This window comes from Hylobates moloch, unplaced genomic scaffold (assembly GCF_009828535.3).
Source record: "Hylobates moloch isolate HMO894 unplaced genomic scaffold, HMol_V3 SCAFFOLD_13, whole genome shotgun sequence".
NCBI classification, from domain to species: Eukaryota; Metazoa; Chordata; class Mammalia; order Primates; family Hylobatidae; genus Hylobates; species Hylobates moloch.
This window is the reverse complement of record NW_026652288.1, coordinates 17,892,767-17,911,882: the sequence shown is the minus strand read 5'-3', so window position 1 is coordinate 17,911,882 and position 19,116 is coordinate 17,892,767. Positions and strand designations below refer to the sequence as shown.

At 38.2% G+C, this 19,116-nt stretch overlaps 1 long non-coding RNA gene across 1 annotated transcript in view; it reads right to left on the bottom strand.

Annotated features, from left to right (window-relative positions):
- Positions 1–17,977, bottom strand: part of LOC131381078 (uncharacterized) — a 61,192-nt gene extending 43,215 nt beyond the window's left edge. Inside the window, exon 1 of the long non-coding RNA XR_009209523.1 lies at positions 17,868–17,977. This is a non-coding gene — a long non-coding RNA (uncharacterized LOC131381078). The remainder of the gene's footprint in view (positions 1–17,867) is intronic.
- Between the last annotated feature and the right edge of the window lie 1,139 nt (positions 17,978–19,116).

Sequence of the window (19,116 nt, the reverse complement as noted above, 5' to 3'; positions counted from 1 at the left end):
TCTCACTCATAGGTGGGAATTGAACAATGAGAACACTTGGACACAGGAAGGGGAACATCACACACCGGGGCCTGTCATGGGGTGGAGGGAGCGGAAAGGGATAGCATTAGGAGATATACCTAATGTAAATGACGAGTTAATGGGTGCAGCACACCAACATGGTGCATGTATACATATGTAACAAACCTGCATGTTTAGCACATGTACCCTAGAATTTAAGTATAATAATAATATAAAAAAATTGGAAATTATAAAAGAAATTTAATGGCATTAAGTTGTTAATAATAATCTCTAATTTTTCAAAAGTAAATCTTTGTTCTATCCAAGGTTATATTCTCCTTTTTAATTCTAATTCTGTTCATTTGTGCTTTCTGTTTCATAACCAATCTTGCCAGCATTTTGCCTATTATTTGTCTTTTTAAAACATATTTTTTGTTTTTTTTGTTTGTCCCATCATTTTTTGTTTTCTATTAATTTTTGTACCTCTATGTTCTATTTTTTTGTTTTTAGGTTTTCTCTATTTTTATTATTCAAAATTTTAAATTGAATATTTATTACTTTTCAGCTATTCTTTTCTTACATCAGCATTTATAGCTATAAGTTTTCATCTAAATACTGCTTTAGTTGTATCCTACAAGCTATTTAGTATTTTCATTTTCATTGTCTTAAGCATTTTCTAATTGCCATTATGATTTCTTATTTGACCTACATATAATTTCAGAGTCTGTTTTGATGTTTATGTAATTTTTAATACTAATAATTGTTGAATATTTAAAATTTAATGTGATTGCATTTGTTACAAGTAAGGAGTCCAACCCAGACCCCAAGAGAGGATTCTTGGATCTTATGTAAGAAAGAATTCAGGGCAAGTCCCTAGAGTAAAGTGAAAGCAAGTTTATTAAGAAAGTAAAGGAATAAGAGAATGGCCACTCCATAGACCAGCGCCGAGGGCTGCTGGTTGCCCTTTTTTATGGTTATTTCTTGACGACGTGGTAAACAAGGGGTGGATTTTTCATGCCTCCCCTTTTTAGACCATATAGGGTAAGTTCTTGACATTGTCATGGCATTTGTAAACTGTCATGGTGCTGATGGGAGTATAGCAGTGAGGACAGCCAGAGGTCACTCTCATTGCCATCTTGGTTTTGGCGGGTTTTAACCAGCTTCTTTACTGCAACCTGTTTTATCAGCCAGGCCTTTGCGACCTGTATCTCACGCTGACCTCCTATCTCATCCTGTGACTTGGAATGCCTTCACTGTCTGAGAATGAAGCCCAGCAGGTCTCAGCCTCTCATTTAGCTCCTATTTAAGATGGAGTTGCTCTGGTTCACATGCCTCTGACGCATTCAGAGAATATGGTAATAGATCTTCATTTGTATTAATTTGCTGCGTTTTTCTTAGAGAATGAAAATCTGGTCAATTTTTGTTAATTCTCATGTGGATTTGAGAAGAATGTATGTTCTACAAATTGTAGAATACAGATTTTGATAACTCTCTGTTGAATATGGCTTATTAATCTTGTGGTTTAAATTTTGTTTGTATCCTTCCTATTTTTCTGTCTGCTTTATTAGATAGAAGTGTTAAAAATCTCCCATGATGGTAGTTAATTTGTCAAATTTCTTTAGATATAGTGATGTGCTTTGCAAGTTTAAATTTTAAATTTTTTGTGAATTGTTCCTTTTAACATTAAGCTGGGATCATCTAGAGTCATGTGTTACTTAACAATGAGGATACATTCTGAGAAGTGTGTCCTTAGGAGATTTTATTGTGTGAACATCATAGAGTGCATTTACACAAGCCAAGGTGGTATAGCCCACTACACACCCAAACTATATGCTATAGCCTATTGCTCCTAGGTTACAAACTTATACAGCATATTACTGTACTGAATACTGTAGGCAATTGTAACATGATGATATTTGTGTGCCTAAATATATCTAACCATAGAAAAGATACAGTACACATATGGTATAAAAGATAAAACTGCTACATCTGTAGGGCACTTACCATGAATGGAGTGGGCAGGGCTGGTGGTTGGAAGTAGCTCTGGGTAAAGTCAGTGAGTCAGTAGTGAGTAAACGTGAAGACCTAGGACATTACCGTACACTACTGTAGACTTTGTAAACACTGCACACTTATTTAAGCTACACTAAATTTGTTTAGAAACAATTCTTCATTAATAAATTAACTTTAGCTAATGGTGACATTTTTACTTTATAAATTTTTAATTTTTTTAGCTTTTTGACTCTTGTAATAACACTTAGCTTAAAACACACATTGTAAAGCTGCAAAAATACTTTTGTTTATATTCTTATCATATAAGCTTTTTGATACTTTAAATTTTTTATTTTTTATAAACTTTTTTGTGAAAATTTAGAACATCAACATACACATTGGCCTAAGCCTCCACAGGGTCAGAATAATCAATTTCAGTGTATTCTACCTCCACATCAGCTCCATTTTAATTTTATGAACTACCATTATATATGTGGTTTATCACTGACTGAAATGTCATTATAGGTTTCATGACTGTATAGTCCTAATTAAAACTTTTACCTGTTCCATCTATTATATGCCATTAATAGTGAAATTGTATGGGTAGGGTTTGGTTGGGTTAGTATTGTCCTAGTATATATTTTTATTAGCTTATTCATTCTTACAACATTCTTTTTACATTCTCTGTTTTTATATTTTATATGTGTCTCTTTTAAACAACATATAGGTAATTCTTTTATTACTAATTGGCAATCACTGTCTTTTAACTGGTTAAGTATAGTCCATTTATCTTTATTGTGGTAACATATATTCCATCTTATTCTGTACAATTTACTCTGTTTTCCCTTCACTTCCCCATTTCTTTAATTTTCTTAAATTGTCTTTTAGTACCTCCTAGTTAGGCATACACCTATAAATAAAGCAATACTTTTAAAAATAACCAATGAACAGAACAAAAAGTCTACTGAGTTATTCCTTTGCTAGCATTATTTAGAAGTACAACAATAAGAAAAATAACTTTTTGAAGAAAACATAGAAAACTTTTAAATATATGTGTTTAATTAGATAATCTAGGTTATACTATACTAACAAATGAATTCTTAAATATTACTGACTTAGAACTTGCTCATGCAAGTCCACTGTGCATCAGTGAGGACTCTCCTTCATCAAAGATAGTGATAAAGGCTTTTCCATTCCTGTGACATGCTATCTCGATACCTGAATATGGACATTGTTACATAGGTGAAGACTGAGTTGGAGACAACTCAGTTGAAGAACATGCACAAGCTTTTAATTGCCTTGGCTTGGACACACATCATCTCCACTCTCAGCCTACTGGCCATAACTAGTCATGAGCCACTCACCAAATTATGAAGGAAGTTGAGAATGTAGGGAGCATATGGAATATTTGCAAGGCCTAAGTGTCTCCGTCATAAATACAGCATGAGTGGCTGAGATCACGGGGGGATGTTTTTGTCATTATAACCTTTGTATATCTTTACCTTCTAGAATAATTCTTGACAGGTAGAAGGCCCCCAATTAATGCATATAAATAAGTAAGTGATTGATAGAATGAATAAATAATGAATGATTGCTACAACAGAAAGAGCCCAACCTTAGAATGTAGAGATCTGATCTCAAGTTCCATCTCCATCACCACTGCATCCCTCTGGGCAGATTGTTTAACTTTTGCTCTTTTCTTGCTATCAGATAAGAGAAGTTATGATACTTTTATTTTACTCAAAAGGCTATAATAAAAATTCATTCATTGATTCATACACTCATTCATTCAACAAATATGCCTTAAGTTCCAATTATTGGCCACACTTTGGAGAAGGAAATAGAGTCTACAACAATGTGCATTGAGGATAACAGCATTTGGTAGATTTGTTGCACGAGTTTAATGAGAAAATAAAAAAATCTTAGCATTGTTTTTTAAGAAGACTAAATAAATGTTCACTGTTTCATTGTTCTCTGAGCTTCCAGAAATATCTGCCATCTGACAATATTAGGAGATTATGGGTAAACTGCAGAATCAATTTATGCTTCCTCCATATCAGAAAGTCAGATGAATCTCAAGAAATAAGCTAAACAATTGTGGCCAAGAAGCAATGTGATGTTTTTTCATATTCTTAAAATAAATTAAGTGATTCAAAAATTAAACATCATCATTTTCTGGGGTCATCGTTGACCACGAAATTTTAATTTGATCCTTGAAAGGAACCACCATACATTCCATTTGAAGTCTGAGAAAACTGAATCCCTTCAGCATTGTCATAAATTGAGAATCAGGGGAGGTGCTATGTCAGAAATTGAAAGCACTGAGTCAAATTTTCCTCCTAAACAGCTTCCAATGTTTTAGTTAATTAGCCAAGTTCAAATTTAGGATAATTCTTTTTAATTGAAGAAAGTGGATATTCACAAACTCTGCTTCAGTAATTGCAAGAAGAATGAATTGCCATAAAAATGTAAGAAAAGTGTTTCTCTCATTTTGTATGAATCTTATGTCTACCTCAATATATCAGTAAATTCAATATGAAATTTAAACTTGAAACCATCTACCAAGTTTCTCAGAGAACTTTATTACTACTTCAAAAAAACTAAATTAAACTTCTACTGTAGAATATTCTGATTTCCCACAATAATACCACTTTTCCAAAATCATAATAAAGACACATTCCCATGGCTTTTAAAAATGTCTTTGTGAGTTATATGGAAGGCCTGCACATTTATCTTATGCTTTGGGTAATTCAAAATGAGTCATACAAAAAATAGTCTTTTTCTCCATGAAGATAAGAGTTTTGCTTGTAAATATTTATATTACTTTTGTCTCCAGTAATATCTGGAAACACTTGGACAGGATGTTAAAGAGACCTCTCAGCCTCTTTCTATACTTTGTCTTAAAATGCAGAAAATGCCAAAGGAATTTGTTTTTCTCTTAGAGGAAAACTGAAGTTTTAAACTGTTATTACAAAAAGAATACACTTTGTTATTTTTAAAAATCAAGTGGTACAGGATGGTATAAAATAAACCAAGTAATTTCCTGCCTCTAACTCTAGTGTCACTAGAGGCAGCCACTGTCCTCACACTTTGTATAAAATAACAAAGTATAAACATGTTTTCATGCATTGCGTGACTTGCTTTTTTCACTTAATAATACATGCTCAACTTTTAAAAGTCAGCATTTATAGGTTTATAGCAATCTTTTAATGGGTTTAAATTATTCCGCTTAACAGTAATATTGTAACTTATTTAAATAACTTAGGTGAACATTTGGATAGTTTCCAGATATTTTATTACTACAATGAATGCTGACCCCATATTTTAATTTTTACAAATTACAGCTAATTGTGCTGCACAAGTAGGCAAGGAAACACAAAGTCTAATATCTGGTATTGTTTATTTGTTTATAACCAGTTCTGATATCTCAAGCAATCACTGAATGATCAAAAATTTTTTTATTAACTTTGCATAAACATTTATTACATAATTGTTTTCCTTGATTTTGTGGAAGTTTTTCACATATCTCATGGACGTTTTCGTCTGTACTCTCTTACAAAATATAAAAATAAAATCAAGACATTTAATGTACATGGCCAGTCTGGAAGTTCCAAGTTATTGAGATTATCCGAATGCAAATGAAATGTGTTATCTTTTCTCACATTGTTTTTTAAAGTGAAGTGGTTAAAGTAATCAGTTATTGGCCTGTGAAACATTGCATTCAAGCCATGGTTCTGCTATTAACTGGCTATGTGGTTTAAAAAAATTACTTAATATTCTGAAATCTTGTTTTCTTCATTTCAAAATGTGGATGATTATAAAAACTAGTTTTATATGGACATAGGGATAGTGATAGATTACAGAAGATATGCAAGTAAATCTTCTAGTACAGAGTTTAGCACCTAGTAAGTGAATACTAAATCTTAGCTATCATCACCATCATCATTGTTGTCATCATCATCATCATATTTTTTTAATATGTAAGATTCTCATTCTGATCACCCTATAATTTGCTCTTCACCATCTACAAGATAAATTAGGCTTCATGCCTCTTAGCCTGACCTATCTTGTCCTTAATAACACATTTCCACTGTGTACCTCTAGCTTCATTTTCTACATATCACTGCCATTTCCTGGACACAAATCATTCTCCCTCATATACATACTCCTACTTTACCCAAACTGTCCTCTTTTTCTTATGGCAAATTCATACTCAGCCTTGCGGTTTTCTCTCAATAATTTATTTGTTCTATTACTATGTGGGACAGTAGAGATGTAAAGTGGAGGAGGAGAAGGTAGATGTGTAAATTGGTGAGTACAGTAAAGTGTACAAGTGATGCATTGGAAGTCTGTTCTTGGAGTAATGGATTCACCAAAGTTGGAGTGGTCATTGGACTTGGTGGGGTGGACAGAAAGCCAGAAAAAGTCTTCATGGGAGAGAGGCCTTTTGGATAGCAATAGTTATTATCATAAACATAATATTTCTTTTGTAAAGATTTCCACAGACATATCTTAGAAAGGATTTTGTAGGGCAAGGATAAGGGATGGAAAATATTCCAAGCAGAGAGGTCTAAGTCAGCAAAATTATAAAAGCACAAACATTAGGTGCATGAAAGAATCTCAATAGAGGATGTGAGCAGTTGATGAGGGGGAAAGCATGGCCCAGATCTCAAGGGACTAAGTTTAAGTCATAAATTTTTACTGTGGACAATGAAAAATAAGTGATAAATTTTATGTAAGAAAGTAAAACTATTCAATGCTTAGGATTCTAATCACTCATCTCTCCCTACCTTCTACCCATTGGGCAAAAACCAGTTGAACAGACACAACTAAATGAGGACTAAAGTAAATTATCAGGTTTACCCAGGGAGCTATGGTAATGACTAAATAAGGGAAGGCTTTGGGCCTCCTCCCTCTATCCCCACATGTGGGACCTGAAATATGGGATGTGCACTGCTCAGTCCTCCACTGTTAAGAACACTTACCCAGTCATCTCCCTGGGACATGGAAAGCCTGCTTCTTGACCCCAGTTGCCACCAGAACAGAACCTACAGGAGAACAGCAGGCTTCTGTTCTGCTTTTGACTCCAGGCTCTGAGCTCTGGCCCAGGGGTGCTCACTGCATGGGGGCAGGAGACAGAAGATAGCCCACTGCCCTATTGCAATCACCCATGAATCATCAAGAGGCACGTTTCAGCTTGTTTCCTTTGCATTTGAAGCAAAGCTGTCCTGCCTGTAAGCAAGCATGTTTCAGTATGTGTCAGGCATTTACCATGTAACCAGTAAGAATAAGAGGCTTCTACCATGAGGAAGCATCAGTAAGTCGGGAAAGGAGTGAAGTATTAGTCCCCAGATCTTCCCTGATGGAACTGTCATCTCTGTGAAGTTCTCCTCTCCATAGACTGAAGAGAGGACAGGGATGGGAGAGGTGACTGCTCCCTCCATGAAATGGCACAGATAGATTTGCTCCCCTTCCTTTCTGATGTCTTCCCTGACTCACCCAGAAAGTTTCGAGGTCCCTTTCCTCTCTGCACAAAGGACATCTTGTACATACCACCTTTTAAGAACTTATCACAGGATGCCTTCGTTTTTTTATTTGCATTTTCTGTATTATCTTAGACCAACAGTTCTTAATCCTTGGCAGGGAGGGTAGGAAGGAGTTGAAGATTTCTTTTATATGTAATAAAAGAAGCCAAATTCCTCTTGTTCTCTCTTCCCTTCAGAGCCCATCCCCTAAAAAGCATACAAAAGCACTTTACAAAGTTCACTGATAACTCTGAAACACCTCCTTACATTCATGTTAACCACACCCAAACTAGGCTGTGAGCTTTAAAAAGAAAAGGTAGAATTAACTTTTTAAACTCTAATCATCTACTACCATGTTTGACTCAGAGTAAGTTAAAGTAATATCCTTCAAACAAATGTTAGTGCACAAGCAAAATAAAGTACAAGTAATTCACTAGCTTCTATTGCCTGACACGTTTCAATTTGAGGAACATTGTGTGAACTTCTGGTATTTACCCAATGCTGTTCCAGTCTCACCCCGTGCTCCACTCTATTTCCTCCAAAATAAATAATAAAAAATGAAATGTAATCAGAGTAAAGATCTCCTACCCTAATCCTTTTATAAAAAGCAAGAATTGAGTTTAGAATGTGCTCTCCAGGGTTTTCAACATAAGCCACATGACAAATAAACTAATAGAAGGAAGAGATTAGTAAAAAATTGGGCAACTATTTCAAAGTACCTACATTTTCTCAGATTTAAAAGAGCAAAATCTTACTGTCTAAGTGCTATTGTGACAAAATACTGCCATCATGACGATACTATGGAGTTAAAACAGATTTCAAAATGTGCATGTTATTTTATTATGCACAATATTATTTTAAAAGATATCAGTCTATGCTATGTAATCAAAACATGAGCACATGAAGGGAATTTTAATTACAAACCCAAGGTCTTCAATTAGAAGAGATGAAAGGCAAGGGAGCCTGGGAGTTTGTTTTAGTGCTCAGCGCAGTGCAACTGAGAGGCAGTGAACAGGGAGACTAAGACGCACTCAGTGTCAGCCAGGGAGCAATACAAGAAGGTTTGTATTTGTTATTTTCTGTAGCTTCCTTGTCCCAAATGAGGCAAACCAGTTTTGCTGGACATCCAACATCCCATTGATCCAAACAAATATCCAAACCCAGTAAGCATCAAAGAGAGAAGAGATACTACTGGCAGCGAAGGTATAAGGAAACAAATGAAAGATATCATAGAACCCAAATAAGGAGGATTTACAGAAGAACCCAGATGTAAGAGAGGCAGCACATGCACCCCCTGGTTGACTGCAAAGCTGCTCTGAAAAGTAAGCCCTACCCAGCAAGTCCTTCTACAGAAGCTACAGAAAACTGACAAATACAAGCCTTCTTGTGCATGAGTAGCTTTTGGGAGGTGTGGAATTACATCAAAAATCTTTTTATCCTTCATCTTTATTTCTTGCATATCAGCAAATACTTTAATGATGACCTACTATGTGATAAGCACTGTGGTGCACAAAACCCAGACTTGTACTCTCATGGAGCCTGCAGTTAAGTCGAGAAGACAGCTATTAACCAGATAGTCCCGTGAATCAATCTATTGTTCCAAATTAAGATTAAACAAAACAATTCCTTGAGTGTATAAGTAAAGAAATATGACTTAGACTAGGTGCTCTGAAAAGTTACCCTCTAGAAGTAACACTTAGTCTGAGAGCTGAAGGAGGAATAGGAGTAACCAGGAGAAGAGGGAGACAGGTTTTTCAGACAGAGAAAACAGCTTGTGTGAGAGCTGTGTGGTGAGAGACAAGGTGAACAGTCCTAGGAGTTAAAGCCCTGGTAGCCAGCCCTGCCACAGCACAAAATGAATGCAAAATGTGTATTAAAAATTAAATAGAATCACTACAACTCGTCAGTATAGCCAATAACACTAATACTGATAATGATGATCATGTTGGTAATAATAAATAGTACTATCAATTTTGTATACCTACTATATGCTAGACCTTATGTTAGGTAATGGAAATACATGCCATTTATTGAACAAACTTACCTGAAAAACAACATGTAGTTTAAGTATATTGCCTTATACCCATCCCATCCTTCAAATAAAATGACAAAAAGAAAAACCCAGGTTATACTTTCTGCCTTTTATCCCAATAATAAAACATTGGTTAAGAATATGCCTTTTAGGATGTTAACTATGTGTCATTCAATTTATTAAATAGGTCAGTATGGTTGAATCTTTATGAATTTTAAAAAGGAAAAAACATTGAAACTCTTGTATTTCTCATGCTGAAGAGTTAATAAATCAGATAAAGAAAACTGACAGAAGAAAGTTGAAAAGAATAACTTATCTAGGAGCCATTTGCTTATCATTAAAACAATTTTGTATAAAAGCTATTAAGTTTGTTATTGATTTTAGTACAGTAAAATAATAATGTTTATTCATTAATTACAAAGAATGTAAAATGTTCTGTAGCTATAAAGATCTGCCTTGAGGGTGAATGGCCAAAGCATCAGTAACTAAATTCCTGGTAGTCTAGGATTTGAACTAACCTGAATTTTCATTTCATTGTACTCTACTTTTAAGAGAAAGATGCTATGGATACACAAAGAAGCTGTGACACTATTTTAGTTTACACTTTTTAAGCAAATTTCAATTACTCTACAAATATTTAGCATACGCAAGGTATTTTACTACATGTGGTGGAGGACATAGATAATGAAAGACCTGTTCCCTACATTCAGGAACTTTATGATTGAGAACTACTACTTCTGATTAAGATGGAGCCACATGGGCTGGATTCACATTCTTGCTTGAAACAATCTGAAGACCAAAATCATATGTGAACCAATGGATTTCTGAACACTGGTCATAAACTAATGCAGGACACTGATTTTTTGGGAAATAGGGGAAGTAATCCCTAGCACTTCCTCAGAACACTGTGTTGGGATAGTTTCCAGGCCACACTGCAGGGAGTGAGGAACAAAGCAGAGTCCATTAGACTCCTTGAGTAGAGAGAATAAAGCTGAGGGCCGGGCGCGGTGGCTCACGCTTGTAATCCCAGCACTTTGGGAGGCCGAGGCGGGCGGATCACGAGGTCAGGAGATCGAGACCACGGTGAAACCCCGTCTCTACCAAAAATACAAAAAATTAGCCGGGCGTGGTGGCGGGCGCCTGTAGTCCCAGCTACTCGGAGAGGCTGAGGCAGGAGAATGGCGTGAACCCGGGAGGCGGAGGTTGCAGTGAGCCGAGATCGCGCCACTGCACTCCAGCCTGGGCGACAGAGCAAGACTCCGTCTCAAAAAAAAAAAAAAAAGCTGAGATCCAGGGGAGACCAAGTCAACTAGAATTGCAGGACACAGGACCTGACAAATAGAGCTTCACAAAGAGACAAATCCAGAAATCTGCATTTTTTTTGGCTTCATCAAAATGAAAAACTTCTGCTCTTGAAAGGAGGCTGTTAAGAATATTATAGACAAGCCGCAGGTTGGGAGAAAATATTTGCAAAGAGTGTAGCTGATGAAAGACTTCTATTCAAAAAAGAACTTTGAAAATTCACTAATAATAAAGCAAACAGTTTACCCAGTTTTAAAAATGCACAAACATTCCTTATAGATTCTGAATATTTCACCATTGTCAGATGCACAGTTTGTGAAGATTTTCCCCCATTCTGTAGGCTGTCTGTTCACTCTGTTGATAGTTTATTTTGCTACACAGAAGCTCTTGAGTTTAATTAGGTCCCACTTAACAATTTTTGTTTTTCTTGCAATTGCTTTTGGAGATTTAGCGAAAAATTCTTTGCCAAGGTCAATGTCAAGAAGGGTATTGTCTAGCTTTTCTTCTAGGATTTTTACAGTTTGAGGTCTTACATTTAAGTCTTTAAGCCATCTTGAGTTAATTTTTGTATGTTGAAAGGAAGGGACTCAGTTTCATTCTTCTGCATATGGCTAGCCAGTTATCCCAGCACCAATTATTGAAGAGAATCCCTTCCCCATTGCTGGCTTTTGTTAGTTTTGTCAAAGATCATATGATTGTAGGTGTGTGGCTCTGTTTCTGGGTTCTCTGTTCTGTTGCATTGATTTATGTGTCTGTTTTTGTACCAGTACTGATAGCAGCTGTGCACTGCCTCAAGAGGCTGCTGCCATCGCACTGGCTGCTGCAGGGAGGGCTTGAGGAGGAGGCACACAGTCCCCTGGGGCCACCGCAATGGGGACAGGCCAGGTCACCTGCTGGTAGGGGAGCAGCCCGGCAGGACAGCAATGTGGTTGGGCAGAGAGGGGCCCTGAGGTGGAGCTGGGCCCCAGGTGGGTCTGCACTTGCACACAGAACACAGGGCCCAGACCCAGGGCTTGGAGCTGGGGCCATGCTCCGAGGAGCTGTACCCACTTCAGGAAACCAGCCAGTAGCATGGGCAGGAGCCCTGATCCCCCCCAGGCTAGGATGTGCCTGCTCCCACTGACTGGCCTCTCCCAACTTGCAGCATCTGCTCCCATCTCCGAGTGGGGCTGGGGCCAAGCTCAGGTGCTGTCACAGCCTGCCTGGGTGTGTGCATGCTTGGGTCCTGCCGCTACAGCCCCCTCCAGACTTTGGGCACCAACAAATGCGAGGGTGAGGGAAGCCAAGGAGGGGGGGTGAGGGCAGCTTGGCCCTGGCCTGAAGGTGTCCCTCGGTGCGAGCAGCCTGGGCACTATGAATGATGGCAGAAGGCAGACAGGCTCCTAGGTGGAAGGGGACAGGTCCCCTCTGAGGCCCCAGTTCAAGCCAGGGAGGGCCTGAAGGATGGAAGCTGGGCTGCCTGCCCCATGGACCAGATTGGGGACTTGTGGTGCCTTTTCCGGCCTGCCCATGGCCACCCATGGACCAATTGGCATGCACTTCCTCCCCTCTCAGGCCCACAGAAGTTCTGGGCTCTGCCAGAGCAGAGCAGAGGATGGAGAGATGATGGGATGACCAGCTGTAGAGAGGAGCCAAACACTCTAGGGCCTCCTCTCTGCTGAGAGCTGCAGAGATGATGGAATGACCTGCCTGCAGAGAGGAGCCAACCATTCTAGGGCCTCCTCTCTGCTGAGAGCTGTAGATGACAGGACAACTAGCTGGAGAGAGGAGCTCTTTCTGCTGAGAACTGAACACTTGTTGGGAGAACCTGCCTGCAGAGAGGAACTACCCTCTCTGCTAGGAGCTGAACACTCATCGGGACACCCTGGCTATGGAGAGGAGCTGCCCACTGCTGGTCTTCTCTGAGCTGTTCTATTGCTCAATAAAGCTTCTCTTCATCTGAGTCCTTGTCCTGTGACCAGGAAGAATAAGGTATGCAAATAAGTGAAGAGTGGGCAAGATGAAGAGGAGCTTTATTGCCACACTAGGTTAATCTAGACTAAAAAAGCTACTGTAACACAAATAGGGCTGAAACATGCCCCCTGCTCACCACATTGCAGGCAAAGAGGAGGGGAGAAGAGCTGTGGCCCTAGCAGCTGGGCATGGTGGCTCACGCCTGTAATCTTAGCACTTTGGCACCCTGAGGTGGGAGGGTCACTTGAGGTCAGAAGTTCGAGACCAGACTAGGCAACATAGCAAGACCCTTGTCTCTACAAAACATTTGAAAATTAGCCAGGTGTGGTGGCATGCTCCTGTAGTCCCTACTACTCAGGAGGCTGAGGTGGGAGGATTGCTTGAGTACAACAGTTTGAGGTTACAGTGAGCCATGTTTACATCACTGCACTCCAGCCTGGGTGACAGAGAAAGACCTTGTCTCTAATAAATAAATGAGAAATCCCCCATAGCTATAGATCCAGACTCATCATTTACAAACTCTGCTTCTGTCTAAATGCAGGAGTCAATTTTGCTATGCTTCTGTCAGTACATAACAAGTATACTTCTTTCTCCAGTTTCCAATAACTTGTTCCTCATTTCTTTCTGAGTCCTCATCAGCAGTGTCCTCCAAATCTAGATTTCTACTAACAGTCTGTTCAAAACGCTTTAATCTTTTTCATATTCCTCAATATGTCTTATTTTTTTGTATTTGTTACAGCAGTATTCCACTTTCAGCTACCAGAATCTACATTCATTTGCTATTGCTGTGTAATATATTGCCATAAACTGAATAGGTTAAAACATACATTAATTATCACACACGTTCCATGCATCTGGACTCTGGGCATGACTTAACTGGGTCCCAGCACAAAGTTGTAATCAAGACATTCATCAGGCTGCATTCTCATCTAGAGGCTTGACTGAGCAAGTATCTGCTTCCCAAATCATTTAAGGGTTTGGCAGAATTCAGTTCCTTGTAACTCCCTGACTAAGGGTCCTGGCTTTTTGCTGACTGGAGGGTAGAGGCCACCCTTAAGTCCTAGAGGCTGTCTACAGTTCTTTGCCATGTGTGCCTCTCCAACATGACCGATTACTTCATCAAGATTGGAAGGGGAGTCTCTAGCTCTAGCCTGCTAAATACAGACTCATACAACATAACGCAATCACAAGAGTGACATCCCATCCCATCCTAATATTTCCTCTGTCATTTTCTACTGGTTAGAAACAAATCATAGGTACATTCAGCACTCAAGAACAGAGGATTATGGAAAGGCATGAACACTAGGAGGTAGAGATTACTGGGAGTCATTTTAGGATCTGTTTGCTACTGGTAGAGTTCCTATCTTGGCTCCAACACTTTCCTTCTGTGTGACCTTGAAAAAGTTCTTAATTATGCTGTGATTCAGTTTCCTCACTTACAGAATGAGAAAAATATATATACATATATATGATAATGAAATGTGTATTCATGTAAACAGTATGGAAAATGTTTGGTGCAAACATTGAATAGATTATAGCTATTATTATTATTGTAACTGACAAACAAGTAATAGAAAATCATCAACAGATTTAGAGTAAGGGGTGATATGATCAAAAATGAGATTTAGGAAGGTAGAAAGACAGCATAGTTGCCATGCATTTGAGATAAGACGTGACAAAGCTTCTGGTTAGGAATAGAGTCCCTGTGTTGGATCTCCCCAGGAAATGCTATTCATACAGAATACAAAGTGAACATTGTTCCTTGTGGTTAAGCAATAGAGACGCCCTGACAGGAGGCTCTACCAATAGCCAAGGTAAGGGTTAAAAAAATGGAAAATCAATGGATGAATGAATTTTTATAAATGTGCCATATCCATACAATTCATCCATAAAAAGGAAAGAAGTACTGATGCAAGCTACTATATGGATGAACCTTGAAAACAGCATGCTAAGTGAAAGAAGTCAAACACACAAATCACAGATTGTATTATTCAATTTATATGAAATATCTGGAATAAATAAACCCACAGAGATAGAAGGTGGGTTAGTTGGTCCCTGAGGCTGCGGGAAAGAAGGTAAGGGGAGTGGCTGCTTAATAGGTATGGAGCTTCCTTTTGGGATGATGACCATGTTTTTAAGTAGATAGAGACAATAACTATACAACATTGTGAATGTACTGAATGCCACTGAATTGCATACTTTTAAGTAGATTAAGTTATATAAATTTTACCTCCTTTTTCAAAAAGAAACCAACAACAATGAAAAAAAAGAAGCAGCAGCAGCAATGAAGGCTTGAATTTGGGTATTAGCCATAGAAACAGGTGGAGGAAATGCATAAAATATATAGGGTAGGGGTAGAAACAAGAAAATGTTCAAGAAGTTGTTTGACAGAGGAGCAGAAGCAGGCAAGACAGAGACGCTAGAGTTGACTTTGGGGCTTGGAGCTATGTAACTCAGAACATGAATCAATGTCTCAGCCTTTAACAAGGCCTCAGGTCAGAGTTTTTGGGTTGAAAAAAAGAAACGTTTAAGGCTTCAACCCACTGTTATCTGATATTTAAAATCAATGCCAAGTAGTCATCTAATTTATACCAAGGAATATGATTTTTTTTAAAAAGTGGGGCTGAGGCCAAATGCGACATAACAATAAGAAATGTGATGGAAGAAAAATGTAAGGATAACTGTTAATCGCATATCTACTTATAAGGCAGCTACTTGATACAGCAATTTGTATGCATCATCTCCTGGAAACCTTACAGCAACTTGTAAGTCATGTGAGGTAGATACCTGCTCTTTTTCTGCTCTTATTTTTCACTTGCTATTGAGGATCTTCTAGCCATTTTAATTCCATTTTTAACTCCATGTGATTTAAGTGGGACTAAGTCTTCCCACAACCCACTTTCAGACCTAGAAACCCATATCAGGCAAGAGTACCCAATTCCCACTGATCATGGCCATAGTAACAGATTCATGAATGGTCAGAGCATCCGGCCAGAATGAAGTCTTCTATAGGTGTTGTGCTTGCCTGGTGAGTAGAAGGTATGCACTATTCCTCTAGGATGAATAGCTAAAAAGATAAAATTATATATGTCACTGGCCATCTTTACTGCTATGTCTGGAAAGTCTACCTAAGAGTAAAATCAACCCACAGGAAAGTTTAGCCAAAAGATAAAAGGTCTCCACAGAATACTTACGACATTCGTTCATCCTCTAGACCCACCACCTGAAGCCAGACTATGCCTTGACTCTTCAGTTATAAAAGTAAAGACATCAGTTCTCTCTCCCTTATTAATTTTGCTTGAGCTCTATTTTCGTCACTTGCTGACCTGGTCTGAAAAACTGGAGTTCTGGCCGGGTCTTTGAGGTAGAAACATAGCAAGAGCAAAAAGACACAGCTTTTCCTCCTGGCCAGAGCTCCACTAAACTCATTCTTTTTAGCTATTCCCACTATTCCTACTACTTTCTATTACAAATGCTATAACTATTACTACTGAAATACTATTGTTATCACTACAAATATTAGTACTAAAATTATAGAACTATTATTACTAATAACACTTCTACTTCAACTAATCATAGAGTTCTTGATTGCAAATGGGAAACGTTCTGCTACTCACTTACATTTGCAATCCTTACAAAAGCCCTGAGATACTGTCACTAGCCTACTTACAGATGAGGAAAATTGCACTCAATAGGCCAAATTCACAATGGTATTTCGAACCTGTGTGGCATGGCTCAGTGTGCTTCTTGTTGCTGACAACATATTGGTCTTTCTAAGGGAACTGGCCACCCACATCCCTGCCAAGTGACAGAGATGGATGGAATCACCATGGCTAGTACCACAAGACCTTTGTTCCATCGTCCAACCATGATTGAATCAAGGATAGACACCTGATTCAAGGATGAAAAGTTAGCAACTACATAGAAACTTGCAGCCTTGCACAAATACGTAACAGGGCCTTTATGAGAAATGTAAAGAAGTAAATAGCTGAAAAGTATTTAGCTATTGGTAGCGTCAGAAGCAGAAAGGATGCCCAGAAGTAAAGCGAAGACCAAGGCAAGCCTCCCTTGCAGGGAGGAATTATAAGGAAGCAAAAAATATGAATAACTAGAGGACACTCACTAGTCAGCAGTGAGTACAGAATGAAATAGGTTCACAGACAGCAGAGATGCCATTATAAACAGAAAGCAGAAGGCCCTGAGGGAGCACAGAAGAATAGCTGGCTGCTGAAGTTGCTGTGGTTTCTGATGACTGTTGGTTTTGAATAATTCACTTTTATTTTTACAATTTGAGGTGTTTGAAGGAGATCACTCTTTCTTACAACTAAACAAACTTGGTTAGAATTCCCAGCGATGAGATGGAACACTGGGCACAGGAAAAGCAAATCATAGTGACATTAATAAAGATTTCACCTCAATGTTAGCTGGAACTCTGCCCGCCCCCATCCACCAGTAGCTATCACAGGGAATAGTATTAGTAGCAGAGCCTTCTGTGGGCTAAGTGTGCAGGTATGAAGTAGGGGGTCTTAAAGCAGCCAGGAAAGAGAACCAAGCAAGTGACTTTTGAGCTTCCACAACCTTCCAAATACTGCCTTCAGTTTTCCTATGTAATGAGATGTCCTTGATGTTCATAAAAAATTCTACCAGATCGTAACCTGGGAAATGTATACCAGACTCTCTATAAAGCAGAAAATGGACATTTAAAAAATTCAATAATCAGGGTCTGGAGGATATTATCCCATGAGTAATTCAAAACCACCAAACATCCTGAATGTCCATAGAACTTCGAATTCCACTTTTCAGTGGAGTTTTCCCGGATGCACGTTAAGCGTGGGCCTGTGCCAAAAGAACAAACTGAAATCATTCAGAGGGTGACATTGTGGAAGGGCAGGAGCAGACTTATTCCAAACGGACTCTAACTCCAAAAGGCACCAATGCCTTAGGTTATTAACTTCAGCTGAATCATTTATATACCACGTTTCTTACTCTAAGTTCTGTAAGGGGAAACCTTAGTACTCAACATGTCCTTTACCTCTTTTGCCTTCCCATTTACAGACACTCACCCCAGGGAAGAGTTAGTTGGAAATGTCCTTGCTCCCCAGGCATATGCAGGGAAAATATGTAGGGTGGGCAGTATTCAACAGCTGAGTGCTCTGCTGTAACACAAAGGCTGTCTGGGTGAAACATAGGTTGGTTTTCTTGAGACTGGATCATTCCCTAAACAGAATTTCACTATATGAAAAGAGCAATGCATTCTCCTGTGACAGTCTAGACTAGGCAATAATATACTCTGTTGCCATGGTTTCAAAAATACTAGTGAAAGAAAGGAATAAGTATTTTGTGATGGATACAACACCTGCATGTCAAACAAATATGTCAAAATTATTTGTGCAATTTGAGCATCAAGTTATAATAAGAGGAGAAAAAATAATAAATCAAAAAGGATTCTCTTCCCATAATTAATTTTTTATAATTTTTTCAACAAAATGTCATTGTGTGGTATGTTTTTATCTATCACTTTTTTATGTGCATCTCTTTTAAATAGTTCTAAGTACTTAAATATGTACACTCTAAAATAAAGCAATAAGATCCATGAAATTGCATTATCATATTCTCCAAAAGAGTTGAGGTAAAGTTGAATTAAAGTGAGTTACAAGTACTAAATATGCTGCTTTTCATGGCAAAGTTATTTTGATATACACCTAAGTTTCAAATACACAGAGGAAAAGAAATCCAGTAATAGATTCCAGAGAACATATCCTGGTCAGAAATAGAACATTGCAAAGTCTCATTCCCAGTGAGGGCTGAGGGTAAGATGGGAGAGCAGTACTTAAACTTCTGCTTAAGGGAAGCTTCATACACTAGAAAACATCGTCTTCATCAAGAAGTGAAGTAGCAAGGCCCAAATATGTCAGTGACTCAAATCAGAGAGGGGAACAATCCTTCTTTAGGAGGAAGCAAATTAAGGGCTTTTAATTAGCCAATTTATTTGACGCTGACATAATACACCAGGGCATAAAGTACTAGGGAGTGCAGAAAATATGAGAACATCATCAGTGGAAATATTTGTTTTATGGTTCTCCTCCACTTATGCCTCCCTAATTTCTGCTATTCTATTAAAAGATCTTTAAGAAGGATGACTAAATGAAGGGGGCAAACCTTCAATATGTTGTTGGCATACCAATAATTATACTAACAAGAATAATAACAGTAAATTTATTCACTGAACTGCCGAGCACCAAGGTAAGTGTTTACGTTTCAGGGTCATTCATACCTCTGAAATATTCTACAAGGTGGAAGTAATTATACCTG